The 21,680-nt window shown below is 44.1% G+C and overlaps 1 protein-coding gene across 2 annotated transcripts in view; it reads left to right on the top strand.

The window, feature by feature from the left end:
- lsp1a (lymphocyte specific protein 1 a) overlaps positions 1-21,680 on the top strand; it is a 378,182-nt gene that overhangs the window by 238,469 nt on the left and 118,033 nt on the right. The window lies entirely within an intron of this gene.

Below are 21,680 nucleotides of genomic sequence, written 5' to 3' on the forward strand. Positions count from 1 at the left end.
AGAATTATGGTAACTTGGTGGTTATGTTACTGGATGAGTACTCCAGAGGCCTGGACTAAATGATCCCACCACAACTGTGGAATTTAAATACAGTATTGCTGAGAGAAGAGACATATTTTCGCAAAGCTTTCCATCTTTCACTCGTCAGGACAATTCGCAAGAAAATAACAACGTTAGGGAAAACAACATATTTATACTGTATGAGAAGAGAGTGCTGATTGGTTGGCAAGTGGGCTGTGATTGTTAGACTTATTGCAATGGAGAATGCACCAATGCATGGTGACTACCAATCAGAGTCCGCTTGCTAACTAATCAGCACTCTCATACAGTATAAATATGTTGTTTCCCTTAACGTTGGTATTTTCTTGCAAATTGTCCTGGAGAGCGAAAGATGAAAATTTTGGACAAAAAAAAGTCTTCAGCAGTACTCAAGTTCTGTATTACCCAAAGACTATTTAATTAAATACAGCTGGAATAAAAAGCCAATGTCAGTAATGGTAAGGATGAAACTACAAAATTGTTGTATGAAGGCCATCTGGTTAACTAATCTCCTTTTTAGAGCAGGAAATATGCTGTCCTCACTCAGTCTGGCCAATGTGTGACTCTGGACCCATAGCAATGTGGTTGACTCTTAACTACCCACTGAAGTGCAAGTCACTCAATTGTGGTCAAGAAGGGTTTTTAGCGCCATCTTTTCAATTGCAACTAGGGATGGGTAATAACTGCTGGTCAACAATGCCCACATCCTCTGAATGAATAATAAAAAAAATCTTGATGAATATAAAAACTTGGAGTAGGATTTGATATGTGCTCCCAGCATTCAGCACTCTACATTGGAAACACGATATCTCAAAAATTCAATCCAATCAGCCATCATAATAGAACTCTAATCCCATTAACACCATAAATAAAATGGACAAATATTTGCTAGGTTTTTAAAATAAGTTGAGCCTGGCACACTTGTAATTTTATTTTTAATCCCTCTGTTGAATATCAGAGCGTGGACTAAGAGAGAGGTGTAAAATAAAATAATTTAACCTGGCATGCCTGGCATGAAGGAAGTAGGTTTGGGTAAGACCCTGTTTTTAGTCCTCACCCTCCATTGGAGTTTTCTTTGGACAGGGTGTAAAATGGGTATCCTACTCAAAGCTGCCCTATTCCTGCCAGACAGTGTAGATTTAAGTTACCTCCTTTGTTTTTTTCCCCTTTTCCCAAAATGGTTCATGTTCATGGAGTTGGATATAAGAAAAGTCTTTCAATACAGAGCTAACATACAAGAAAGCTACAGATAGATAAGAAAGAGTAATGGGCATTAGATACAATACAGATGGTAAATGCTGTGTGAGAAAGGAGCAATAGAGTTAAACCAGCAAGAAATTGTCGATAGACCTTCGATTGATCTATGCTGAATCATGGTGAGATCTAGGGTTAGCTAAATAGGATCAAAGAGCAGTTTGCAAATCTTACTATATAACCAGAAAGTGGTAAATGGATAGCTGTCTGCAAATAGTAAGAAAGAAGACTGACGGATCAACAGGCATACATTTATGTAGCTTAAGGTTGTCCCAAAGTGTTTTATAACCAACAAATAATTTTGAAGTTGCAATGTAGGAAATGCAGAAGCCAACTTGCATACGGCAAGGGTCCAGCAAACATCAATGAAATTAAAATAACCAGACCATCTGCTTTTCCTGTTCTTTTTTTTTTTGACTTCCACTCACGAGGGCAGATGGGGAATGTCTCCATCAAAAGATGGTGTCTGCCTCATTATTTCACTGAAGTGTCAGCCACGATTGTGCTTAAGTCTCTGGAGCAGGACTTGAACGTGTGACCTTCCAGCTCAGAGGTGAGAGTGCTACAATTGAGCCACAGCTGGTACTGAGTGACAAACCTGGTGCAAATATACAACTGTTTCACTATCATTACTGACTGAAGGCAAAAGTATGCAAAGGAGGTGAACGATGCTATTAAAGTTTTGAAATAATAGTATTCCATTTTAGGCGGGCAATATTGCTACCATCTTTACATGAACAGGACTAGCACTGGTTTAATTCACATTGAAGCTTCCATTTACACTATTTCTTTTTAGCCAACCTCAAATGAATACCACTTAATGTATCAATGTTTTTCTTCTAATTTTCTACATTTATCATCATTGTGAACTTGCTGACTAACTGATTTCTGCTCCATTTTATATTATTGCCTGGTACCCACTAAGAGGTATATAAGATTGTAAACAATATAGAAAATATAAATCTGGAATACTACTTTAAATTGAACTATCACCGTAGGACAGGAAGATGAATTTTGTCTTCATAGCTCAGACTTCTATCTTGTGGAGTTGGTTGGCACTCCGAGCAGGTTCTACAACAGGCAGGTGACTGGCTCTGCTCTACCTGTCAAATTGCTGCTCTGGCGGTGAAAACAAATATTTTCCCTGTGGTTAGACTGATGTTGGGCATCGTCTATTCTCTAGTATCTCACTAGCATGGCCCTGCTTCGTGTGTGCAGCTTGGATATCAGGTGATTGATTGTCCCAGCCTGATCCTCTTGTGTGAAATCCAGGTGTTTTATCCTGCTAGCTTCATCAGATTTCAGTCAGAAACCCTCCTGGTTTTTAAATTATTTTTACAGTCAAACACCTTTCATATCTCACCTCCATCACACCCTTCAGGTGATAAGCGTGGACCAAATGCAAAAGGTAAAATATTTCTAACCTGGATATTCAATTTATTTAGTGCCTTATATATAATTTAGGTTGTCACAAAATGAACTGCCCCCGAAAGTAGCAAGTCGCATTTGATTTATTCTCTTACCTTTATTTATGACAGAAGGGTTGATATTGAAAGCAAGCTAAGGATACAAATGCAGAAGGAGGAAGATCCTTAAGTTATGGTTAGGGACAGGATAGCCCCTTTTGACATGTTTCTGCCCAAACATGCTGGGAACACTAGAACCTTCAAAAAAAATTGGAAACATAGGCCCAAATCTTCAGGTCTCCTGATCGTCGGAGAGATGGGACCTAAGTTGGGAGATGGGTGTCAGGACCCTGCGGAATTTCTGACATATAGACATACGTGGATATTACTAGGGGTGTTTAAACTTGCAATGGGCTGATTTTTGTGCTGACGGGACCCTCTGCAAAAGTCTCCAACACTGAGCTTAGGGAGGAGACTTGGCCAGATAGGTGGGACTTACCTGGACACTCACCCTGGAAATGTTACACAGTTTAATACCTGGTATAACTAAGTGGTCAGACAGTGCAACTCAATCACACCCACTCCCAGTTGTACCCCTGGGTATCCCTCTATCGGACACGACTGCCCTCTCCTGACCACCAGACATGACTGCCCTCTCCTGACAACCTCACCCACTTACTGGAAAACTTGGACCTTTTAAAAATATAACTCAATACGACAGCTATGGGTGTGAAAAGGGGGCATGTTCTCCCTCCTTCCATCTGTTCATGCACCTGATGATCTTCTCCAAGGATGGCTGCACTGACCCTTCAAGTATTCAGCCAGGGTTGGAAGATATGGCTGAAAAATTGCCGAAGGGCTGTGTTGCAGAAATCTTCATGCACAGTGTCAATGTGCTCAACATCAACACCGACCAGAAAATTTGGACCTTTATAAACTCCCAAAAAAAATACTCCTAACAACAGCCAATAGTTGATAACTGTGTGGAACTGTTGAAGGGCAAATATGTATATGGTGGCTAATAGTCTGTCCAGGATGATCATAGAATTCAGCAACATTTCACCAGGTCCAAAACCAAAGAGGGGAATGAGAGAGAGCAAGAGCTGGGATCATGTTCTGATATTTGCTTTGTGGCAGATGGAAATTAGTGTTTTGATGGGTAGAAATTTTAAAAATGTTTTTTCATTAAAACGGGAGAGCTGTTATGCTCAAAAATTGATTGGTGGCAATGCAAGCCTACTCCATCTCATTTCCCCCAGCTCTGTCTTGAATTAGTTGCTGCTTTACATGCATTAACAGTGAGTTGATCAGTGAGGTGCAGCTTCCTGTACCCTTCATACATCATACAAAATTGAAGACCTGATTGCCTGCTGATGGTTGGCAAATGTACAAGAGCTTCATTACAAAGTCAAATTTAATACAGGTGAGCAGAAAATGGGGCAACCACTACAATTCCTGCTTCAATGTGTCCATTTAAAAGTTTGGTGCCTCAGTATGCTGCAATTGCTAACATAATGGAATTGGCTTCAAATCCACCAACGTGAAGCTAATCGCCAACACCGTATCAATGCAAGTTACTGCATGCTTCTATACTTCCTCCATTGCTGTCAATGCCAATACTTTGCTGTGCTGTTACTTCCTTCTACACAGTCAAAAGGAAACTCTAAGTAAATGGTTCAAAGGTAATGTTATTTTCCTACTTTATGTCATATATCATGTTGTGAGTCAATCCCATGGTGCTTTCCCTTGGTACGAATGTACTGTGTATAACTTCTAACCCTTAACCTGTAACTTCCTTCAAGTGATTCCCTGTTGAAGGGGTAAGCACAGTGGTTAACTGCATAGTTCAGTTGAAATGCTTGGCATTTGGGTGACCTGAATTCAGTAAAGTGAACATTTGTGGGTGTTGGATGAGCACAGAATTGAGGTTGCCTGTGTGGAGCCCCAGCTCTTGAATAATATTGAATGCAAGCATGCATGCACAGTTTAGATTTCCACATGAAAAATGGCGTCTTATATGAGGTTAAGAGAGAAGAAAGAAGCCAGTTATTTATATCATGCCTGAACAATTGCTTTGAATGCAGTAAAGCCAATGGATTTTCTTTGTAATTCATGGAATGTGGACAGTGCTGGCAGGCCAGTATTTATTATGCATCCCTAATTGCCCTTGAGAAAGTGGTGGTGAGCCACCTACTTGAATCACTGCTTTCTGTGTGATGTAGGCAACCCACAGAGCTGTTAGGGAGAGTGTTCCAGGATTTTGACCCATCATTGATGAACAAACAGTGATGTGTTTCCAAATCCGGATGGTGCATCACTTGGGGACGTAGTTAAACATTGCAGCCAGTTAGCACATGGCAAAGTGAGCAGCAGGCAAATAAGCAGATGCCTAATTTAAGGAGAAATGTTAGTCAGCACCAGAGGAGATTTTAATGCTTTTCTTTAAGTAATGTCATGGCATCATTCATATCCAACTTAGCTGGCACCCCTTTTGTACTTCAGCAAAGTGTCTACCTAGACTATATGCTGAGAAGTTGTAGTGGGAGTTTATCAATAATCTCTCTGAGCCAGACATGAGACTGTTAGCAAGTAAGTCAAGCTAGCACACAAAACAAATTGTACCTTGAACAGTTGACACTTTCAGACAAGATTTGGAATTTTTTTTTAATTCAATAAATTGTCAGTTATGTTACTGTCTTTTGAATTCTGCCAAGATTTAATGCTAGATATTTGTCTCTGATATGTAATTTTTTCCTGAATTTTGCTAATTCTGTGGGGAATAAGGAAGTATTAATTCTCTGGACAATGGTGCTAGTGCAGGGTGAGAACAGCAGAAGGATGGCCTGACTTGAGACACCAAGTGCAAATACCAAAGGTTTAGGGAAGAGTCTTTTTTCTATAGAATGGTTACGGCACAAAAGGAGGTTATTTGACCCGTTGTATCTGTGCAGACTGTGTAAGAGCAACTCAGCTACTTCCACTTCACCCTTTTCTTTTGCTGTAGCCCTGCAAATATTTTCTCTTTAGGTGTTATCCAATACCCTTTTGAAAGCTATGATTAAATCTGCCTCCACCACACTCTTGGGCAATGCATTGCAGATCCTAACCATTCACTTCATAAAGTTTTTCCTCACCTTGCCTTTTATATCTTTTGCCATTCACCTTTAATCTGTGTCCTCTGGTTCTTGATCGTTTACGCCAATGGGAACAGGTTCTCCCTATCTGCACTGTCTTGACCCCTCATGATTTTGAACACCTCTATCCAATTTCCTCTCAACCTTCTCTAAGAAGAACAGTCCCAGCTTTTCCAATCTAACCTCCTAACTAAAGTCTCTCATCCCTGAAACCACTCTTGCAAACCTTTCTTTTCTTCAAACCTTTACATCCTTCCTGAAGTGTGATACTCGGAACTGAACACAATACTCCAGTTGAGGCCGAACTAGCCTTTTATAAAGGCTCGCCATAACCTCCTTGCTTTTGTACTCTCTATGCATCTACCTATAAAGTTCCAATTTTTCTTGTCTTGTTAACCATTTTTCTCAACCTACTCTGCCACTTGCAACAATTTGTGCACCTAAAGCCCAACAATCCCCCCCACCCACCCGCCAATTACTGAGGTCCCACTGCTCTTGTACCCTCTTTAGAATTGTATCCTTTATTTTATATTGTCTCTCCTCATTCTTCCTTCCAAAATGAATCACTTCACTCTTCTTTGCATTAATGCTGCCACTGTCCCTTATATTCCATGGGCTTTAACTTTGCTGACAAGCCCGTCATGTCCTGACCTTTCTTTATCAGCCACCTTCTGGCAGCCCATATCCACCATATAAATCGCAATTCCCTCATCACACCTCTCTGTTACCTCATTAAAAAACACAAGTTAATTAAAGATGATTTGCCCTTAACAAATGCATGTGCTGAGCTATTGTCAAATCTGGTGCTAGTTTCAGTTCTGGTGGGTGGAGGATGTGCTGAGAAAGACAGCTGGCATTTTTATTTCTCTTTATCCCTGAAGAAGAGTCATACGGACCCGAAACGTTACCTGTCTTTCTCTCCACAGATGCTGTTAGACCTGAGTTTTTCCAGTATTTTTTGTTTTAGCTTCAGCTGGCCCATTGTATTGTTTCTGAATTTGTCTTCGCTTTTTGGTTATTCAAACATTATCTTTTTATTTTCTCAGCTGAAGGTGCTAACGCCTTGCTGGTTATCCATAGACACTGGTGTCTCAGCCGCATTGTCATTATTCACATGTGAGTGTAGGTGAAACAAAAACAGAATTACCTGGAAAAACTCAGCAGGTCTGGCAGCATCGGCAGAGAAGAAAAGAGTTGACGTTTCGAGTCCTCATGACCCTTCGACAGAACTTGAGTTCGAGTCCAGGAAAGAGCTGAAATATAAGCTGGTTTAAGGTGTGTGTGTGGGGGTCGGAGAGATAGAGAGACAGAGAGGTGGAGGGGGGGGTGTGGTTGTAGGGACAAACAAGCAGTGATAGAAGCAGATCATCAAAAGATGTCAACGACGATAGTACAATAGAACACATAGGTGTTAAAGTTAAAGTTGGTGATATTATCTAAACGAATGTGCTAATTAAGAATGGATGGTAGGGCACTCAAGGTATAGCTCTAGTGGGGTTTTTTTTTAATATAATGGAAATAGGTGGGAAAAGGAAAATCTTTATAATTTATTGGAAAAAAAAAAGGAAGGGGGAAACAGAAAGGGGGTGGGGATGGGGGAGGGAGCTCACGACCTAAAGTTGTTGAATTCAATATTCAGTCCGGAAGGCTGTAAAGTCCCTAGTCGGAAGATGAGGTGTTGTTCCTCCAGTTTGCTTTGGGCTTCACTGGAACAATGCAGCAAGCCAAGGACAGACATGTGGGCAAGAGAGCAGGGTGGAGTGTTAAAATGGCAAGCGACAGGGAGGTTTGGGTCATTCTTGCGGACAGACCGCAGGTGTTCTCCAAAGCGGTCGCCCAGTTTACGTTTGGTCTCTCCAATGTAGAGGAGACCACATTGGGAGCAACGAATGCAGTAGACTAAGTTGGGGGAAATGCAAGTGAAATGCTGCTTCACTTGAAAGGAGTGTTTGGGTCCTTGGACGGTGAGGAGAGAGGAAGTGAAGGGGCAGGTGTTGCATCTTTTGCGTGGGCATGGGGTTGTGCCATAGGAGGGGGTTGAGGAGTAGGGGGTGATGGAGGAGCGGACCAGAGTGTCCCGGAGGGAGCGATCCCTACGGAATGCCGATAAGGGGGGTGAAGGGAAGATGTGTTTGGTGGTGGCATCATGCTGGAGTTGGCGGAAATGGCGGAGGATGATCCTTTGAATGCGGAGGCTGGTGGGGTGATAAGTGAGGACAAGGGGGACCCTATCATGTTTCTGGGAGGGAGGAGAAGGCGTGAGGGCGGATGCGCGGGAGATGGGCCGGACACGGTTGAGGGCCCTGTCAACGACCGTGGGTGGAAAACCCCGGTTAAGGAAGAAGGAGGACATGTCAGAGGAACTGTTTTTGAATGTAGCATCATCGGAACAGATGCGACGGAGGCGAAGGAACTGAGAGAATGGGATGGAGTCCTTACAGGAAGCGGGATGTGAGGAGCTGTAGTCGAGATAGCTGTGGGAGTTGGTGGGTTTGTAATGGATATTGGTGGACAGTCTATCACCAGAGATTGAGACAGAGAGGTCAAGGAAGGGAAGGGAAGTGTCAGAGATGGACCACGTGAATGCAGTAGACTAAGTTGAGGGAAATGCAAGTGAAATGCTGCTTCACTTGAAAGGAGTGTTTGGGTCCTTGGACGGTGAGGACCACCTTCCCTTCCTTGACCTCTCTGTCTCAATCTCTGGTGATAGACTGTCCACCAATATCCATTACAAACCCACCGACTCCCACAGCTATCTCGACTACAGCTCCTCACACCCCGCTTCCTGTAAGGACTCCATCCCATTCTCTCAGCTCCTTCGCCTCCGTCGCATCTGTTCCGATGATGCTACATTCAAAAACAGTTCCTCTGACATGTCCTCCTTCTTCCTTAACCGAGGTTTTCCACCCACGGTGGTTGACAGGGCCCTCAACCGTGTCCGGCCCATCTCCCGCGCATCCGCCCTCACGCCTTCTCCTCCCTCCCAGAAACATGATAGGGTCCCCCTTGTCCTCACTTATCACCCCACCAGCCTCCGCGTTCAAAGGATCATCCTCCGCCATTTCCGCCAACTCCAGCATGATGCCACCACCAAACACATCTTCCCTTCACCCCCCTTATCGGCATTCTGTAGGGATCGCTCCCTCCGGGACACCCTGGTCCACTCCTCCATCACCCCCTACTCCTCAACCCCCTCCTATGGCACAACCCCATGCCCACGCAAAAGATGCAACACCTGCCCCTTCACTTCCTCTCTCCTCACCGTCCAAGGACCCAAACACTCCTATCAAGTGAAGCAGCATTTCACTTGCATTTCCCCCAACTTAGTCTACTGCATTCGTTGCTCCCAATGTGGTCTCCTCTACATTGGAGAGACCAAACGTAAACTGGGCGACCGCTTTGCAGAACACCTGCGGTCTGTCCGCAAGAATGACCCAAACCTCCCTGTCGCTTGCCATTTTAACACTCCACCCTGCTCTCTTGCCCACATTTCTGTCCTTGGCTTGCTGCATTGTTCCAGTGAAGCCCAACGCAAACTGGAGGAACAACACCTCATCTTCCGACTAGGGACTTTACAGCCTTCCGGACTGAATATTGAATTCAACAACTTTAGGTCGTGAGCTCCCTCCCCCATCCCCACCCCCTTTCTGTTTCCCCCTTCCTTTTTTTTTCCAATAAATTATAAAGATTTTCCTTTTCCCACCTATTTCCATTATTAAAAAAAACCCCACTAGAGCTATACCTTGAGTGCCCTACCATCCATTCTTAATTAGCACATTCGTTTAGATAATATCACCAACTTTAACTTTAACACCTATGTGTTCTATTGTACTATTGTCGTTGACATCTTTTGATGATCTGCTTCTATCACTGCTTGTTTGTCCCTACAACCACACCCCCCCCTCTCTGTCTCTCTATCTCTCCGCCCCCCACACACACACCTTAAACCAGCTTATATTTCAGCTCTTTCCTGGACTCGAACTCAAGTTCTGTCGAAGGGTCATGAGGACTCGAAACGTCAACTCTTTTCTTCTCCGCCGATGCTGCCAGACCTGCTGAGTTTTTCCAGGTAATTCTGTTTTTGTTTTGGATTTCCAGCATCCGCAGTTTTTTTGTTTTTATCTCTGAGTGTAGGTGAACCATTTGTCTGTAGGGAGCCCTCATGCAATGCATGCACGCAAAAACATTGTAATGAGGAGTGAGGATTTGGGCTGATTTCTCCTTTTCTGCTCCACCAAAGGAAGCTGAGGCCAAATGTACAACAATTAAGGTCATTCTAGAGTAGTCTCGGCACAAACTAGGAATTGTATCTGGCAACTTTTAGTTCTGTGTGACATCCATTTGCTGAGCTATTGGGAAGGTGGGTAAACCTCTCAATCCTGTTGGCGTCCTGTACTCTATGTCTTATTTTTTTTCAAGTGTAGTTTTGTAATTAAATTCAATCCTTCAGCCCCAGTTGAGTCGTAGCTGCTGAAAGCATGGAAGATTTATAGTCATGTTACAGGAAGGGAGGAATGTTTTGGGGGATTTTTGTTGGACCAAAATTCCTATTAATCAGGCTGCTTGTTGGCACTTGGTGTTTAAAGAATATTTCCCTTGAGGAAATGTTTAAGAATTTCTATTATTCCAACACTTTTCAGTGCCAAATGCCATTTCTTGCAAAGACTTTTTCTATATGGGTGGCTCCACACTGACTTCAGAGAATTGCTGGTGTTACAGTCCAGAATGTGCTACGGTTAACCATTTCACTTTGGCCTCCTTTAAGTATTGCATCTTTACTGAGGTTGTGGCATTATCAGTGATCGAAGTACTTGTAAGCTATCCTTTAGTCAAATTTGAGGTAGTATAATGGGCACCCTTGAGAACCCACGGATGAAAATACTGGGAAGTTTTTATTTATTTATGGGATGTGAGCTTTGGTGGCTAGGCCAGCATTTATTGCCCATCCCTAATTGCTCTTGAGGGTGGCATTGAGCTACCTCCTTGAACTGCTGCAGTCCATGCAGTGTAGGTACACCTACAGTGCTGTTAGGGAGGGAGTTCCAAGATTTTTTCCCAGCAACAGTGAAGGAATGGCGTTATATTTCCAAGTCAGGATGGTAAGTGACTTGGAGGGGAACTTCCAGGTGGTGGTGTTCTCATGTGTCTGCTGTCCTTGTCCTTCTAGATGTTAGCAGTCATGAGTTTGGAAGGTGCTGCCTGAGGAGCCTTAGTGGTGTTGGTGAGTAATCTAGGGTCAAGTCCTCAGAGGAGTGCCCACTTCCTCCTATCTTTTACACAGCATCGGAACTCTGCATTTCTCGCCAGGCCTTCTGAACTGAGCTTCTTCAGAAATGTAGAGCACACCTGTTCTGAGAGTCCTTCTGTTATAGATGTGATTTTCCAGACAGGTTTCCAGGGCTTTAGCAGGAATTACATGTTTCCATCAAGAACCACAACTAGAACAAACTCCACCCCTAAGGTTCTCTGTGCTTCAGGCTGATTTGTTCACACTGTCACGTGATACTACACAGTACAATAAGTCTTAAAGCTACAGTCACTACATTCCTTAAAGCTACAGCTACTACACCTTCTTCAAGGGAAGCTAAATCATGCTCCATTTTTATGGCACGAGCAGCTGTATTTTGCTTATTCTTCATTCACTAACGCATTGAAAAGCTTTGGGACATTTAAATAACTTTTCCAAGTTAGTGAATGAGTTTGAGTGAGGTAAGTGGGTTGGATGGTAGGGCAGGTCACTAGGGGGGGTCAGGTTGAGGTGGGGTATGTTGGAGGGTTGTGGAGGTTTGGAGGGTCAGGGAGGGGGAGCTTGGAGGAATGGTGGGGGGATATGGTGGTCAGTTGTATAGTTAGCCAGGAGTTAGACATGAGTTTTTCCTGTCTAACATTTCCTAGATAACTATTCTGGTAAGTAAATCAGAACCCTCCAAAGTCTCTCTCAATTGGAGTTTGAGGCTTTTTTGGAGGGTTCCAGATGCAGTGGAATTGCCCATCAGAAGTTTAAAATTCCCAGGCAATTCCCACAGATTATTTGTGTTGGGGCTTCCGAGGGGTCCCCCAGTGCATCATCTGGGGTACAACCATCCGGAGACCAGAAGATTTGGGCTACTAACTTTGCGCGATAAATGTAAAATATGTTATAGTGAATGGGCAGCCCACCTTACATCTTCCCTGACCGACTTCACAGGAAATAAAAATGTGCTGGCAATTTTGTTATCACTTGTTTTACATCTTGGCAGAAAGTCAACATGACTGCCATTGTGTGATGAGGTACTGAGCAATTCTGACTAGGAAGTTCCCATTCAGTCCCCAACCCATGGGTTAGCTGATCTCAGCCAGCATAGAGGTGATGCTCTTATTCTCAGTGCTTCCACAAGAGGAAAGGGAAAAATGCACTGAACCATGGTTGTCATTCTTGATTGTTATCCAGGGATCCTTGTATGCATGTGGCGGTGGTGTGTGGTTGAGGGTGGGGGTGTGGTGGTGTGTGTCTTATCACAATCAAACCGCATGTCAATATTCAACAAAAGCAATAACAACTTAAATTTATAATAGTACCGTTAACATAATGAAACTTCCCAAAGCAGTTCAGAGACATTATAAAACAAAGAATAACACCAAGTGACACAAGGAGATAATTGGTCAGAAAACCAAAAGCTTGGTCAGAGAGTTAGGTCTTAAAGAGTGTCTTAAAGGGGGAAAGCAAGGTAGGGAGCTGGAGAAGTTTAGGGAGGGATTTCCAGAACTTAGGACCCAGGCAACTAAAGGTAATAAGAGGAGCATAGATATCTTGGCAGTTTGAGAGGCTGGAGGAAATTAGAGATGGGGAGGCCATGGAGGGATTTACTTAACCGGGAGCCAGTGTAGGTCAGCGAGCACGTGGGTGAACAGGATTTGGTGCAAGTTATGGCGCAGGCAGCAGAGTTTTAGATGGCCTCCAGCTTAGGGAAGGTAAAATGTAGGAGACTGATGGGATTTCATTCGAATTGCTAAGTCTAGAGGTAACAAAAGCATTGAAGGATTCAGCAGCAGTTGGATTTAGGTGGACTTGACTGAAGTTACAGAGATGGAAATAGGCGGTCTTGGCAATGATGCAGATATGTAATTGGAAACTCTTCTTGGGCTCAAAGTTGTGAATAGTCTGATTGAGCTCAGACAGTTGCCAGGCAGAGAGATGGAGTCAGTAGGTAGGGAGTGGAGCTAAGTGGAGCGAACTGAGGCTTCAGCCTTCACAATATTTAATTGGAGGAAATTTCTGCATGTCCAAGTACCGAATGTTGGATAAGCAGTTTTACAAATTACAGACTGACTAGGCTGGCACAAGAAAGATAGAAATATACATGGGTGAGGTAGCAAGCAGCAGGCAATAACTAATAGAACCATAATCAAGTGAGTAATCAACACCTTCTGGAGAGGAGAAAAGAGGTTGTCAGTTTAAATATAGAACAATAGACATTTACAGCATAGAAGGTGAATCAAATGACCTATATTGTGTGTGAAAATTCTCTGCTGGGGCAATATTCCACTCTCTTGCTGTCTTCCTTTAGCCCCATACCACCTTCTGCAGACAGTACCCTAACTCTGGCCTGGTCATATGAAGGAGGCCTTTGGTGGCACAACACTTATGACTGAAGAACAGTTATGAACACTTATCACTGCTTGTTTGTCCCTACAACCACACCAACCCCCTCCACTTCTCTCTCTCTCCCCCCACCCAAACCACCACCACCACCACCACCACCGCCCCCCCCTCCACCCACCCACCTTAAACCAACTTATATTTCACCCCTTTCTTGGACTCACTCAAGTTCTGTCGAAGGGTCATGAGGACTCAAAACGTCAACTCTTTTCTTCTCCGCCGATGCTGCCAGACTTGCTGAGTTTTTCCAGGTAGTTCTGTTTTTGTGTTACTTATGACTGAAGGTCTTATGAAGACTGAAAGCTTTGCACCTTCAACATTAACACTATTCAAGTGTTTGCTTGTGTCCAACTGATAGTTGAGTAAAGGGCTGGGGGTGTGGTTGTGGAAGGAAAAGATGGAAAGTAAAATGAGAGCAAAGTCACTGTGAATTGTTCTTGGTAGATCTGTTTGAGCACCTCTTCAGGTGTACAGAGACACATTAATATATTTCATAGCTTTAAGTTATGGTCTTCTATTGATACTAACATCCGTCTGGGACCCTCCACTCCTTCTCAACCTCCTGACCCCATCTCTTCTTCTAATCCCACCCCTTGCTGTGTATTCGCTATACCCTTTGAACTTCCCTGTCTGATGCTGAACGTTCTGCACTCAGCAAAGGACTCCATTTCATCCTCTTACGTCCTCACCTCAATAAATTTCGGGCACAGCACGATGCTGAACTCTTTTTCCGTTGCTGTCATCTCTGTGCTCACTTCTTTGGGCAGGAACCCTCCCCCTTTCAAAGGATCCTCTCACCTGCCTCTAGTATTCTCCCTGTACCTGGACCCCCCTCTCTCTGGCCTCTTTCCTGCTCTTGACCTTTTCACTGAGAACTGTCGGCATGACATCGGCCATCTTAATTTCTCTGCTCCTCTCACCCACTCTAACCTGTCGTCTTCTGAACTTGCTGCACTCTGTTCTCTCAAGTCCAACCCTGACTTTATTATCAAACCTGCCAACAAGGGTGGTGCTGTTGTTGTTGGCGTACTGACCTCTACCTTGTAGAGGCTGAGCGCCAACTCTCAGACACTTCTTCCTACCTCCCACTGGACCATGACCCCACCATTGAACATCAAGACATTGTTTCCAGGACTGTCGCTGGCCTCCTCTCTTCTGGAGATATTCCCTCCACAGCTTCCAACTTCACAGTCTCCCAACCTCTCACAGCCCACTTTTACCTCCTTCCCAAAATCCACAAACAGGACTGCCCAGGTAGACCCATCATGTCAGCCTGTTCTTGCCCCATTAAACTTATTTCTTCCTATCTTAGCTCCATTCTCTCTCCCCTGGTCTAGCCTCTTCCCACTTACATGCATGATTCGTCTGATGAGCTACGTCATATCAACAATTCCCAGTTCCTTGGCCCTAACCGCCACCTCTTCACCGTGGATGTCCAGTCCCTTGACACCTCCACTCCCACCAGGATGGTCTAAGGGCTCTCTGCTTCTTCCTTGAACAGAGGTCCAAACAATTTCCATCCACCACCACTCACCTGGCTGAACTTGTTCTCTTACTGAACAATTTCTCCTTTAACTTGTTTCGCTTCTTCTAAACGAAAGGCTATGGGTACCTGCACGGGTCCCAGTTATGCCTGTCTTTTTGTGGGGTATGTGGAACATTGCTTGTTCCAGTCCTACTCAGGCCCCCTCCCAACAGCTCTTCTTTTGGTACATCGATGATTGCATTGGTGCAGCTTCATGTTTTCATCTAGACCTGGAAAAATTTATCAATGTTTGCTTCCAATTTGTACCCTCTCTCACCTTCATATGGACCACTTCCCTTCCCTTCCTTGACCTCTCTATCTCCATTTCTGGTGATAGACTGTCCACCAATATTCATTACAAGTCCACTGACCCCCACAGCTACCTCAACCACAGCTCCTCACACCCTGCTTCCTGTAAAGACTTTGTAGTAGTCTGATGTGTAATATACCTTTTAAGACAAGTGTTGTGATGTAAGATCACCTGATCTTAATACCCAGTAGCAGGTTAGCGTGGGCTACTTCTGTGGGAGAGTCTTGACTTAGATACTGAAGAGTGAAGACAGAATTTTGAGTTGTGAGCACACGAATGTAGCTACTGAGTTTCGTTTGTAAATAAACAGTATGTGTTTATTTTAACAATAATCTACTGAATGTCTCTGTCTGCGTACCAACTTGGTCACGCCAAAACAAGCATGCAACACGGATTCTTTAGCCCCAACAAATCAAGGGCACTGGATCCAACAGGACTCCATCCCATTCTCTCAGTTCCTTCACCTCTGTCACATCTATTCTGATGATGTCTCCATCCAAAGTGACGCTTCTGACTTGTCTTCCTTTCTCCTTAACCAAGGTCGTGCCCCCCCTCCTCCCCACCCACACTGTGGTTGACAGCATGATGCCACCACCAAACACATCTTCCCCTCACTCCCCCTGTCAGCATTCCGTAAGAACCATTCCCTCCATGACACCTTGGTCCACTCCTCCCTCGCCCTCAACTCCTTATCCCCTTCCCACGGCACCTTCCCATGCAATCACAGAAGATGCAACACCTGCCCCTTTACATCCTTCCTCCTCACTATCCAAGGCTCCACACACTCCTTTCAGGTGGAGCAGCGCATCACTTGCACCTCCTTCAATTTGTTCTGCTGCATTCACTGCTCTCAACGCGGCCTCCTCTACATTGGAGAGACCAAACACAGACTAGGTGACCACTTTGTGGAGCACCTTCGGTCTGTCCGCAAGTATGATCCAGACCTTCTTGTTGCCATTTTGACACACCATCCTGCTGTCATGCCACATGTCCATCCTTGGCCTGCTGCAATGTTCCAGTGAAGCCCAATGCAAACTGGAGGAACTTCGGATTAGGCACTTTCCAGCCTTCCGGACTTAATGTTGAGTTCAACAACTTCAGACCATGAGCTCTCTCCTCTGCCTTGACTCCTCTTTTAACCTATTGTTTGTTTATTTTTATTTATTTTTAATTTTTTCTGATATTTAATGATTTGTTCATTTTTTATCCTTTTCCCCCCCAACCCCTCCCCCCTCAGGGCCATCGACCACTTGTTTTTATGTTTTGCTTTCACCAAGGGCTGATCCTTGTTCTGCTATTAACACCTTCTATCTTACCTTTATGTCACTTGGCATCTTCTTTACTCTTCACCACTACCATTAACACTCTCTTTGTTTTGTGTCCATGACATCTTTGTCAATCTCTCCTTAGCTGAACCTAACCCTGAACTTCTATCTCATTCCACCTGCTCCATCTCCACTTACACAGTATAAAATCCATCATATTTCTGCTTCCCTTTAGCTCTGAAGAAGAGTCATATGGATGCAAAACATTCATCTCCCCACAGATGCTGCCAGACCTGCTGAGTTTTTCCAGCATTTTCTGTTTTTATTTGATTTCCAGCATCTGCAGTATTTTGCTTTTATTTAAGTTATAGTCTTGACTAGTACTTATGTAAAGTAAAAGATCCCTGTTTCCTCCAAACTGCAGTAGTGCATGGCTGTGTAGCAATCCGGAATGTAGTGGGCAGTATAAACAGGCCACACGCAACCAACCTCCCCTTTTAAGATTTACAAAAATGTGTGCATGATTTTGCTAGGATAGGGAGTTTCCATGATTGAGTGCCACTGAGGCACACACGTGGTTTTGCCGACTCTACCCCTCAATGCTGAGATGGACCACAAAGATTGCCACTCACTGAATGTGCGGTTGGCCTGTGACTACGCTCAGCACGTCATGCTGGTGAATGCCTGCTATCCTGGTCCCAGTCATGATGCTTTCAATCTGGCCAGTCCACAGTTCCCTCAATTCCTTCAGTCACCACTTCAAACGAGCGGCTGGCTGCTGGGTGACCACAGCTATCCACTTTACACCTGGCCCATGACTGCACTCTGTAACCCAACCACAAGTGGCTAGCATGTATGCAGTGAGTTATGAGAAACATCATGGGAGTAGACCATTGGGGAGCCAAAGCAACTGTTCTGCTGCCTCGACTGCACTGGGGATCCTCTGGTGCTCACTAGTGTGAGTCCCATCCCTGGTGGTCTGCTGTATTCTCCACAACTAGGCCATCATGAGAGCATAGGCTTTGTCACCAGGGGTGTGGTGAGTATCTCAGGAGAAAGAGGATGAGGATCTCCCTATTTGACTGGTTCCTATGAACATCCTTATTTTAGAACATCCCACACTGAAGCATCACATTGTTAAGGACCATCAGAGCATCCTGTTGGCCACAATGCTGAAATAAAAGCCATCATCAAATAGCCATTCCATAGCAACTTTATCCAATAAAGCATCAGTATTCCATATAATTCATCCTGGGGTGTTTGCTTTGTGACTGTCTTGTTGGGTGCCTTTGTCTGGCCTGTTGTGCCTATGCAGTGCTACCCCAGTGACTGCAGGATTGCTGGTGGAATGTTGCTGACTTTCTGTAGGGAGACTGCAAGATGAGCTCCTTTTGAGCAGCTCTGGATCTAGAAGGCCCAGCTTCAATTGAACGCTTCAGCATGAGCGGCAGTGGTCTGAGCTGACTGACTGAAGCTTCAAGGGCACTGGCAGAGCAGCAGCAATGGGGGCACAAATACAGTCATCTCAAGAGAGCACTGCAGGTTCAAGCTCCATGGAGCCAGTGCCATTTGCTTGGGGCGATGCCTCAACAACTCTCGTAATCTGATGGAGGGCAGATTTGCTGGACTGCTGTGAAGACCCTGCATTTTGCTTTTGAGCACTGGTATCTACATCCATGATGGCAGAAGCCTGAACATACGTGGCAATAAGCAGCAGCATTCCGACATTGGGCGCCTGCTGCTTCTGCTGCAAAGGAAGCTGTGAGATTGACCATCAGACACTGCATCATGGTTTAGTCTGCAAATAGACTCATAGAGTTGGCCACCTCTTCCATGGCTAGAAAGGTTGGGTTCTGAGCTCTATGAACTCCGTGTCAACTTGGAGTCGGTCTCCTGCATAATCTTGGACAGTGACTTGAGGCTTTTTGACAGGCCTGCCAATGCACTGAGTATTTCTTTGTATGTCCATTAGCCATTTTCTGTATGCTGACCCATCAGAATTCTCAGTTGCGTCCTCTGCAACAAAAACTCATGCACATCCTTGCCCTTCAGCGAGATGACACCCATGCTATCCTTGTCCTCTTGCCCTGGCTGCAGGCCACTTTGCTCAGATATCCCATGTGCGGATTCTCTGTGAAGCCTTCAAGTATATGCAGTGCCAATATCTGAGCTGTTGGCTGCAAGTGTCCGTTTGAGTGATGTCAGTGTTCTGCTTCCGTTGTGCTCCTGCACCAGATCCTGATCAGGTGGCAGTTCTCGGGTATTTGCGAGGAGAAAGGCACAAGTGTAGGATCCTGGTGAGGGAAGGAAGGGCAAAGCAAGAAATACATATTGACACTGCAGCGTGTAAATCAGAAAAGATTGAGATGTGAGAGAAATGGGATGTGGGAAGGTGGGTTGAGTAGGACCATACTGTCATCTGGCTTTGGCATGTAGAAATAAGGTAATTGGGCAGCATCAACATGGCTTTGAGAGAGGGAGATCATGTTTAACCAATTTATTGGAATTCTTTGAAGAAGTAACATCTGCTGTGGATGTACTGTACTTAGATTTCCAGAAGGCATTTGATAACGTGCCTTATCAAGGTTATTGCAGTAAATAAAGTTCATGGTGTCATAGAGGGTAACATATTAGCATGGATAGAAGATTGGCCAACTAACAGGAAACAGTTGGCATAAATGGGTCAATTTTCTGGTTGGCAAGATGTAACGAGTGGTGTGCCACAGGGATCAGTGATGGGGCCTCAACTTTTTACAATTTATATAAATGACTTGCATGAAGGGACCGAAGGTATGGTTGCTAACTTTGCAAATGAGACAAAGATAGATAGGAAAGTAAGTTGTGAAGAGGACATGAGGCTACAAAGGGAGAGGTTAACTGGGCAAAGATCTGATAAATGGAGTATCGTGTGGGAAAATGTGAAATTTTCCATTTTGGCAGGAAGAATAAAAAAAAGCATATTATCTAAATAGTGAGAAGTTTTAGAGCTCTGACATAGAGGGATCTGGGTGTTCGAGTACATGGATCACAAAAGGTTAGTGTGCAGGTACAGTAGGTAATTAGCAAAGCTAACAAAATGTTATTGTTTATTGAAGAGATATTGAATATAAAAGTGGGGAGGTTGTGCTTCAGTTTTACAGGGCCTTGGTGAGACCATATCTGGAGTACTATGCATAGTCTCCTTATTTAAGAAAAGATGTAAATGCTTTAGAAGCAGTTCAGAGAAAGTTTATCAGACTAATACCTGGAATGGTTGGGTTATCTTATGAGGAAAGGTTGGACAGGCTAGAGTTTAGAGTATCTGCTGGAGTTTAGAGAGTAAGAGGTGACTTGATTGAAACACAAGATCCTGAGGGGTCTTGACAGGGTGGATATAGAGAAGATGTTTCTTCTTGTGGGAGGATCTAAAATTAGGGGTCACTGTTTAAAAATAAGGGATCCCCCATTTAAGACTGAGATGAGGGGAAATTCTTTGAGGGTCATGAGTTTTTGGAACTCTCATCCTCAAAAGACTGTTGAAGCAGAGTCTTTGAATGTTTTTAAGGCAGAGCTAAATAGATTCTTGATAACCTTTCACTCCCTTGTTTATTGAGGGTAGGCAGTAATGTGGAGTTCAGGTTACAATCAGGTAAACTATTATCTTAATGAATGGCAGAGCAGGCTCAGGGGTTGAGTGGCCTACTCATGCTTCTAATTCGTATTCTCAGTGATGGCCACTCTAATTATGGCAGCCACTCTCTCTTCTCCCATGGGGTAAGGACATGTAGCCATATCTGTTTCCCACTGTTTAGCCATTGTTGCCTCAGCTTGCCTGGCAACCTGTCCTGTAAGAGAAAGGAAAGTGAGTCAGGTGCATTGTGTTTGGGTAATGTGGTTGTCTTTGTTGAATAGGTGGCAGTGTGAGATGTAGATGTCAGACTTGCAGCAGTGTATGATGGTTAATGAAGCAGAAATGCCAACTCTCAGGAATTCACTGTGAAAGATATGATTTCTCCATGAAATACACATGAAACAGGACTGAAAACTCAGCATTTTTAATGGTCCTTTTGCACATATGCTGCCTGTCCTGATTGGTCACATCTGCACATGCTCCAGAAGGCCCAGTGCAGAGGTAATGAGAAGTGGACTCTGGTAAAAGCATGTCATCTTGTTGAGCATGGAGCCCGCATGAAGCTGTCCCTTGGATTTCCTGTGACTCATTGTGCCTTTGAGACCCAGGTTGACTCTGGGAGATAGGCCGGTACATGGGTGCCGAATCTCACTCTGAGAATTGGGTCCTCACCTTCTTTTGTTCAGCTCTCAGAATATTGGACCTCAATAGCTTACCACCAGCAGCACAGAACAACAATATTCTTTGACTTCCCCTCCCCTATTCCCGCCTGCCCCTGACGGGCTTTAAATATCTGAACTCACCAATACCTGAGTTCTATGTCTTCAAATATTCCATCTGAGCTTCTACTCTGTCCAACGCTGGTTCTGATGTGTGCTGTGGCATCATTCGTTCTTCAATGTAGCTCAATGTTTTGTGCGTAAAGCATCACTCTTACTTTGTATCGACAGTGACTAGGGGGAGAGGAGTTAACTCCTACATCATATATACTTGATAAAGAAAAAGTAGCATGCTTGGGGGAAACTGCAAGGAGTGGGAAAAAAATTGGATAACCATGTTTATACCCAGGTATCAGATAGAATTTTTAAAAATTTGTAAAGCATTTTCAGATGCAAGGTTTAGCAAAGAGCTCTAGCTTGTTATATATTAAATAAAATACTAAGGAGGTTTACAAACCCACTGTCAATCCAAATCAGTTTATGTTTTTCAAAAAAATAATTGTTATATCAAATCTCAATTTTTAAGGGCTTGTTTCATGCCTTATGGTGTGGGTTGGCTCTGGGTGAAGATATGAATGTGAGATATGAGATGTGATTGAAGATTATTGGTTGGTGATGTAGTGCATGGAGCAGTGTGTTGGACTAGGCTTTCAGTTGCAAGGATATGTCATCTGAAGATGAATTAGCTGATCTTGATCACTTGTATGAGGCCATTAAACTTCTAGAAATACGCATTGGGGTGACGCTGTCCACATTGACCTCCATGGCTATCTGTTTCC

This window comes from Carcharodon carcharias, chromosome 10 (assembly GCF_017639515.1).
Source record: "Carcharodon carcharias isolate sCarCar2 chromosome 10, sCarCar2.pri, whole genome shotgun sequence".
Classification (NCBI taxonomy): Eukaryota; Metazoa; Chordata; class Chondrichthyes; order Lamniformes; family Lamnidae; genus Carcharodon; species Carcharodon carcharias.